General features: G+C 43.8%; 1 long non-coding RNA gene across 1 annotated transcript; it reads right to left on the bottom strand.

The window, feature by feature from the left end:
- Positions 1 to 962: 962 nt before the first annotated feature.
- On the bottom strand, positions 963 to 7,348 carry LOC308184906. The gene is made up of 2 exons (XR_013943025.1): positions 6,640 to 7,348; positions 963 to 3,196 (listed from the first exon to the last, which is right to left on the bottom strand). It is a non-coding gene; the product is annotated as an uncharacterized lncRNA (long non-coding RNA).
- Between the last annotated feature and the right edge of the window lie 299 nt (positions 7,349 to 7,647).

The following is a 7,647-nucleotide window of genomic DNA, read 5'->3' as shown; positions in this document are numbered from 1 at the left end:
GCCGGAGTTGTTTAGCCACTTCATCCACTGTGGGTTCCTCATCCTCTTTCCAGGCCATTATTGCCAATGAGCTGGCATATGATGATGGTGCACTCCGTACAAACTTCCGCCACATGGGTCGTGTACACTGGACTTCATCTGTATCTGTGGATATTTGTGCATTGTCTAGGTCCTTATAAATTACCTCCCGTACGGCTAATTCCCTCAGGTACTGAATTCCCTTCTCCATGGTGGTCCACTTGCTTGGTAGACATACAAGTTCTTCCTTGAAGGGATACCTTTCCTTCACAGCTGACAGGAGACGCCTCCAGAGGCTGCGAGATCGTGCTCCATCTCCAATTGCTTTGTCAATGCCTGCGTCTCTAGCAAGGGATCCCAGCCGCCTGGCTTCCCTGCCCTCTAATTCCACACAATTGGCTCTGGTGTCCCAGCACCGGAGCAGCCAGGTGACAAGCTGCTCACCTATGCAGCGACCAAAATCTTTTCGCACATCTCGTAGCTCACGCTGGTATAGGGTTCGGGTAGTTACTTTTGATTTTTCGACATCCTCATCTTCATCTTTGTTATAAATGACTGAGTCCCAAATAGGATTACAATCAGAGTTTACAATTTATTAAACGAATAGAGGCAAGCAAACAGCGCTGGGTGCGCCGGGAGTCTCTGCTCCACCGGGACGCACACCTGTTACGTAAGGCGGCTGGTTTTTATGCTCCTAGGCTAATACATATTCATTACTACTTCTAGAAGAGGCAGGGTTATTATAATTGGTTTCCCGAATCCGAAGTCCTCCCAGGTGCGCCTGCTTATCAGTCTCTGTTAGTTTCTCGGGGGCCGCTCGGACAGGGAGGCTCATATTCTTCCTCCTTATCTAGTGGTCTCTTGGCCGGCTGTCAGAAGTTACTGCACATTCGTGCAAAGTCAGCAGTTTTTCTCCGAAGAAATCCCTTTGTTCTCTTCTCGCCTAAACCCAGGCCTCAATGTTAACCCTTCAAAACCCCTTAGTGGCACGAATTGCTGGACCATTTCTTACAATTCCTCCCTTTTTTTTTTTTAATCATCAATTCGTGTCTCTCCTTCAACCTTTGTCAGTAACAATTGGATTTCATCAGTCAGTTCTCGGGGTGTCCACTTCTTAAGCATCATTATCGACACGTCACCTTTTCTCTCCACTGAAGTCATCACAAATTGGGTGCTATTTATTACTCGCCGTATCAACAACGTAAAGCAAGGTATCATACAAGGTATAAACAATAATGTCACTATACCACATAAAAATAAAAACAGCATCCTTTTAACCCATGGTTCACCAGGCAACCATGAAAAGAAATCCCAATCCATACCCTTCCAAGTTTGTACTGGGACGTGGGCTAGCTTTCTAATTTCCTTTGTTATCTGCTTGACCACTTTTCCATTATCATCAATCTGTAGACAACAATTAGAATCGTTCAGTTTTCCACATACTCCCCCTTCTTCTGCTAGTAAATAGTCTAAGACCATTCTATGTTGGAATATAGCATTTCTCATTTGAGTGGATTGGTCAGCCAAAAGATCCAAGGCTGTCGCTGTTTGATTTGTTACAACTTCGAGGATAGCTTGCAACCTAATTATTCGGTTCAAATTATAAATAGGTTCTCGGGCTCCTGATATCAACTCATTTGGGTTCCAGGTGGCTGGCCCATAATGCTGTATGATTCTTTCAGGAGGCCATTCATCCTTTCCCCATTTTTGGGCACTATCCCCGGATAAGGAAGTATCAATAGATCGTTTTACTCTGTTCAGGTCATCATATAATCTTATTCCTAAATGATTTCCTTGTGTTTGTGACAATAAAAAGAACAAGGGTCTTATGTACCCCCCATAGCATATTCCCGACCAGTTTCCAGGTAGCCTCTTGTAAGCATGTTTGCCACACACCCAATAATGTCCCTTTAGGGCCCACGTCCCGTTTGGAAAATGACCATCCCATCCATCTTTACCCTTTGGGGCGTGATAATACAGAGTGTCCTTGTTACCGAGTGGTCCTGTTACAATGTCTGCCCCGTTTGTACTCGTATATGCACGCTTCCAAGCTCCCACGTTGGGTTTCCACTTACAGTCACAATTCAGTTCTCTTTGGCGACCTGTCATATTATAAGCCTTTTTCGCCATCCAATCTTGAGAGTGTGGGAAGCGCCTTCAATCATGGGGTTGGGCCCGCTTTCAGAGCTTGTGTTACCATTCAGCCCTTCAGGGTGATCCAGCTCCTGGAAAAACTAATCACAATTTTATTATGGGTTTAAAAGGTTCTCATGTTATTTTTCTCAGGACAAACTGATCTTGGTGTGGGAGAAGTCCGGTCGAGGCACTCTCACTCGGCGGTCAATACCCATAGGGGTTGCCTCCCTCGGTAGACCATACACGCCGCAGTGGAGGGTCCTACCCCGGTCTTGCCTTCTCCCTTTCCTCCCTTCAGCCTTGTCCTCTTTATCCAGTGCCCTTAATTCATGCAGAACCTCATTGCTGGGATATCAGTTCCTCTTTAGTCTCAGTTTCAGTTCCCCAGGAGTGGACTCAACCCTCCAGGCTTCGGTAGTTATTGGTCCTTTTATTCTGGATGCGTGGGTCCAACCCCTTCTTGCTGTTCTCACAGCTGTTTCAGTAGTAAGTAAAACAAGGTACAGTCCCTCCCATCGGGGGTTCAATGATTCTTCTCTCCAGGTTTTTATTAAGACCTTGTCTCCTGGTTGTATTTTATGAATAGCAAATCCTAAAGGTGGTGTCTGAGTCATCATCCCAATTTCTCTTATCTCCTGTAATCTCCTTCCAATGGTAATTATGTATTTCTGGATACTATGATCCTCAACTACATTGTTCCCTAGGGGCATCCCTTGAGAATAAGGCATACCATATAACATTTCATATGATGATAATCCAGTCTCACTGTGTGGTTTAGTTCTTATGTTTAAAAGTGCCAATGGTAAGCATTTCGTCCAGGGCAGCTGTGTCTCGATCATTAACTTAGCCAATTGTTGTTTTATTGTTTGATTCATCCTTTCTACTTTCCCTGAGCTTTGTGGGTGCCACGGAGTGTGGTATTCCCACTGAATACCTTTCAAGGGGTACATCCTTCAAATCTTTGTGGCTGGCGTATGTTCGATTATTTCCACACAATTGTGTTCCAACGGTCCTTCTTCTGGAACGGTTCCTAGAAATACTGCTGGATATAACAGGTTAGTCGTTTTCAAGGTTATGTCATCTTGTTCAGTTAGGATTGCCTGATATTTCATCATCCGGCTGGGTGATAACCAGTGCCCCCCCCCTTTGTTCCAAAACGGTTGTTACCATATGTGGTCCAAAAACTTCAATACGTTTTCCCATTTGAAGGCAAATAATTTTCTACTATCTTTATCAAGAGGTATGCAAAAGAAGGCATCCTTTAAATCTATCACGGTAAACCATTTATATTTCTCTTTCACAGATGTTAACAATGTGTAAGGATTAGCTACTACCGGGTGAATATCCTTTGTTATTTCATTTATTGCTCTAAGATCTTGTACAGATCTATACTCGCCATTCGGCTTCTTTACTGGAAAAATTGGAGTATTGTATTCCCATTTACATTCTTCCAGAATCTGATATTTGAGAAATTTGTCAATAATTTTCACCATTCCCGTGCCTAGCTTCTATCTTAAGTGGATATTGTTTGATTCAAACAGGTTTGGCTCTTTCCTTTAATTCCACCTTTACCAGTTGTGCCAGTTTCGACTTCCCTGGTACATCTGTTTCCCGTACTGTTGCTATAACTGCATTTTCTACTTCTCTTGGAATATTAACAAAGGGTTTATCTTTGATCATTAGGATTTGGCCTACTTTGGACTCAGGTACCTTCATTATTAATTCTCCGTCCTCAAAGGTTATTGTTGCATCTAATTTGGCTAATAGATCCCGTCCCAAGAGTGGCATCGGGCATTCTGGTACATACTAAAATTTATGGGTTAGTTCCTCACCCCCAAAACGCAAATCAAGGGGTTGTAAGAATGACCATTCTTCCTCTTTCCCTGTGGCTCCAATTATTGTAGTTGTCTTAGTTCCTAATCGTCCTTTTAAACTATTTAACACTGAATATGTTGCTCCTATTACATTTACAGCCTAATTAACACAGAGAAAGAAGCTCCCATAACCAACAAAAAATTCAAGCCTGTCTTCGTTTCCTAGCTTTATTTCAACTAGTGGACCTGCTAGGGTAGATGCCCCAGGTCCCCATCATTCCTGACTGTTGTTTGTCCTGCAGCCTAAGACAATTTCTTTCTGATATCAGGGGCTGATTGCCCTGGAAAGAGGTTAGCCAGTTGCCTCTCTCTCTTTTTTTTTTTTTTTTTTTTTTTTTTTTTAAGCCAGGTCCATTTTTTTTTTTCATTGCATTTCAAAGTTGGTCCAGAAATTCAAAAATTCCATAAATTCCATAGGGGTTTCTTTTGGACCTTGTTGGAACAGATTCTCAATTCCCAATAGCCAATTTAACCAGATTTTAGTATTTACATAATTTCCGGGGTGATTAGGGTCTCAGTGAGGGGGTCGGTCAGGGGAATGCAATCGTTGAAAGTTCCCTGAGCGGTCCCATTGGCAATCTGAGCTCACACACGAACTCAGGTTGTTTCAAAAGTTAGCTGCTTTTCTGTTTCCACGACAACTCTCTCGGACCCATCACGGTCCCCCTGCCCCAGAGGGCTCACACCGCGATTTAGAGATCTCAGCCTCGGGTTGAGGCGGAACTATTAGCATTCCTACATCCTCTTCCCCTGCTCATTCAACTTCAAACAGCTCTGTTAAATACTACATGCCACACAACCTTTAACACCTTCAACAACCCTTTTAACACTTCCTTTACCTTTCTCCAGCCCGTACTTTTCTAATGCCAACACCAAAGGCTCAGTCAGGGGCCAACTTAATTCCAAACCTTTTCCCTCCAACATGCTGAAACAACATATCACTATACAACATTTCATCCTATTTTCCTTCTCTCCTCAAAAACATTAATTGCAAGACACTGTTATAGTCGATTGATCCATAAAGTGGCCATTTAGTTTATATAGTGGCCACCATTGATTGCAATACTTAGTGAAAGTCCTCTTGCTTTCTGTGCCCCCATTTCTAACAATATCCTTCCAATGTGCCAATATGCACCCAAGGAGGCTTTTTCTTTTTTAGGACGTCTTTTTTTTTTTTTTTTTTTTTTTTTTTTGGATTTTCCCCTTTTCCTTGATTTCCCATTCCCTTTTATTTATTTATATTAGTTACTGTCCCTTGTTTCAATTTCCACGCAAACCTTTTTATTGCAGGTTTTTACTATCTTTTCCTAATCTTCTTCCCAAATGTCCCAATTCTCTGGGATTAAACTCTTCTTTCCACATACAAACTTTACTATTTCAGATTATTAATGAGCCCCATTCCAATCATAAATCCGCAGGATTTCGGAAAAACACCTGAAGCACTCAGCCTTCTGTCTTCTAGACAAACAATAACACCTTTTCCACAAAATTTACATTTCAATAAGACCGAATTTCAAGCCAAATGCTAATTTTTCTCATGCACTTTGTTAGTAAGCCTACACAAAACAAGGAATCACTCCTGTGTATCCGTCAAGATGGGGGTTTAAAAAGGTACTGAGGCCTAAATAAATTCGCTCTCCCTCTTCTTACCAAATTCCCAGAGCTCAGGCCCGAACCACCAAAGAAGTGACTCTCCGTTCTACCACTTTGATAATCAGTCAGCCCCGCTCCCCCGATACTTGGGAAACTGACCGAACACCACCGCGAATATACACAAACTTCTAAACTGTTACTTAGATAATGCTCCCACCTTCCTCCTTGACACAGTCAAAACATTTAAGAACAAAACAGGATTACAAGATGCACCACCGGGGGTGGATTGTTAGGATATAGAGGTGGTAGGTTATCCAATGACTCCCATTCATCATCTTTTTCTTTTTCCTTTTTTTTTTCTTTTTTATTTTTTTGTTCTCTTCTTCGTCAAACTTCTCGTCTGCTTTTAGTGTAAATATTGAGGCTGGAAAAGGACGTGAGATCCTGATCCATAATCCTGCATAATCACTTTCCTCCTGGCTAAAAGGTTCCTTTGAATTAACATGTATATTTAAGGCCTGGCAAACCCAGTCTTCAAAGGATCCGAAAACGGGCCAAAAGACATGTGGTCTTAAAGGCTCCTTTGGCCATTCTGTCATACAATACTGAACCATTTTTAATTTACTTTTTCCCTTTTCTGGGGCCCCTATCGTTCCAATTTCTAATCATTATCCCTAATGGACTTTCTGGTGGTATGTCTGGTAATTTGCTCCCTTTTCTCTGGTCCCGGGTCTTCAATTTTGTCTGACCCATCTAGGAATTTTACTGTGGCAATTCCTACAGCCCTTGGTTGCCTTAGTGAGAGTGTCTTGCAGGGGGTTTAGGACCTATCACCCACCCACGAATCCTATAGGAATCGCTTCGGTCCTTCACCGGCCAAGTCCCTCGCGGGAGATTGGAACCGCGGTTAGAAGACCTCCACAATCGCTTCGGAACTACGTTCCGTCTCAGTCACACTCTCACACACACAGGCAACCGAAACCCACCCAACCGAACGGTATACGCCTTAAATACTTACGACTCCGTCGTCTTCGTTCGGATCTTCGCGCGCAGAATTACGGGCAAAATATAGTGCTGCAGCCGGCAAAGGGAGCTCATAAAAAAATCTAAATCTTTGCTTGCCCTTATTCAGGTTCAAGATGGCATTAGCCCCGACCTGACTCGAACAGGAGCCACCAAATGGTGGGGGCGCCCCTCCTAGATCAAGTCAGAATTCAGGAACCAAGACCATCCCGGACGAGCCCCCAATTGTTATAAATGACTGAGTCCCAAATAGGATTACAATCAGAGTTTACAATTTATTAAACGAATAGAGGCAAGCAAACAGCGCTGGGTGCGCCGGGAGTCTCTGCTCCACCGGGACGCACACCTGTTACGTAAGGCGGCTGGTTTTTATGCTCCTAGGCTAATACATATTCATTACTACTTCTAGAAGAGGCAGGGTTATTATAATTGGTTTCCCGAATCCGAAGTCCTCCCAGGTGCGCCTGCTTATCAGTCTCTGTTAGTTTCTCGGGGGCTGCTCGGACAGGGAGGCTCATATTCTTCCTCCTTATCTAGTGGTCTCTTGGCCGGCTGTCAGAAGTTACTGCACATTCGTGCAAAGTCAGCAGTTTTTCTCCGAAGAAATCCCTTTGTTCTCTTCTCGCCTAAACCCAGGCCTCAATGTTAACCCTTCAAAACCCCTTAGTGGCACGAATTGCTGGACCATTTCTTACAATCTTCGTCCTCTTTCACCTCTGATGGCCCAGCCTCGTCTTCTCTATACCTAGACCTAGCAGAAGACTGCCTGCGTTCTAAACGACCTGAGTCTCTATACCATTTTTTCACCTTGTCTACAGGGGCAACTTGCACTGCTACAGCTCGTTTCTCTGACCCAGCCACAGGGTCTGCCACAGGGGTTGGAATACCCTCTGCAGGGGCAACTTGCACTGCTACAGCTCGTTTCTCTGACCCAGCCACAGGAATGGGAGCAGCTGCAGGAGCTGGAGCAGCTGCAGGGGGTGGAGTGGCTGCAGGAGCTGGC

Source organism: Anser brachyrhynchus (genome assembly GCF_964034855.1).
Source record: "Anser brachyrhynchus genome assembly, chromosome: W".
Classification (NCBI taxonomy): Eukaryota; Metazoa; Chordata; class Aves; order Anseriformes; family Anatidae; genus Anser; species Anser brachyrhynchus.
Note: the sequence above shows the minus strand (reverse complement) of the source record. Positions and strands in the feature narration are given on the sequence as shown.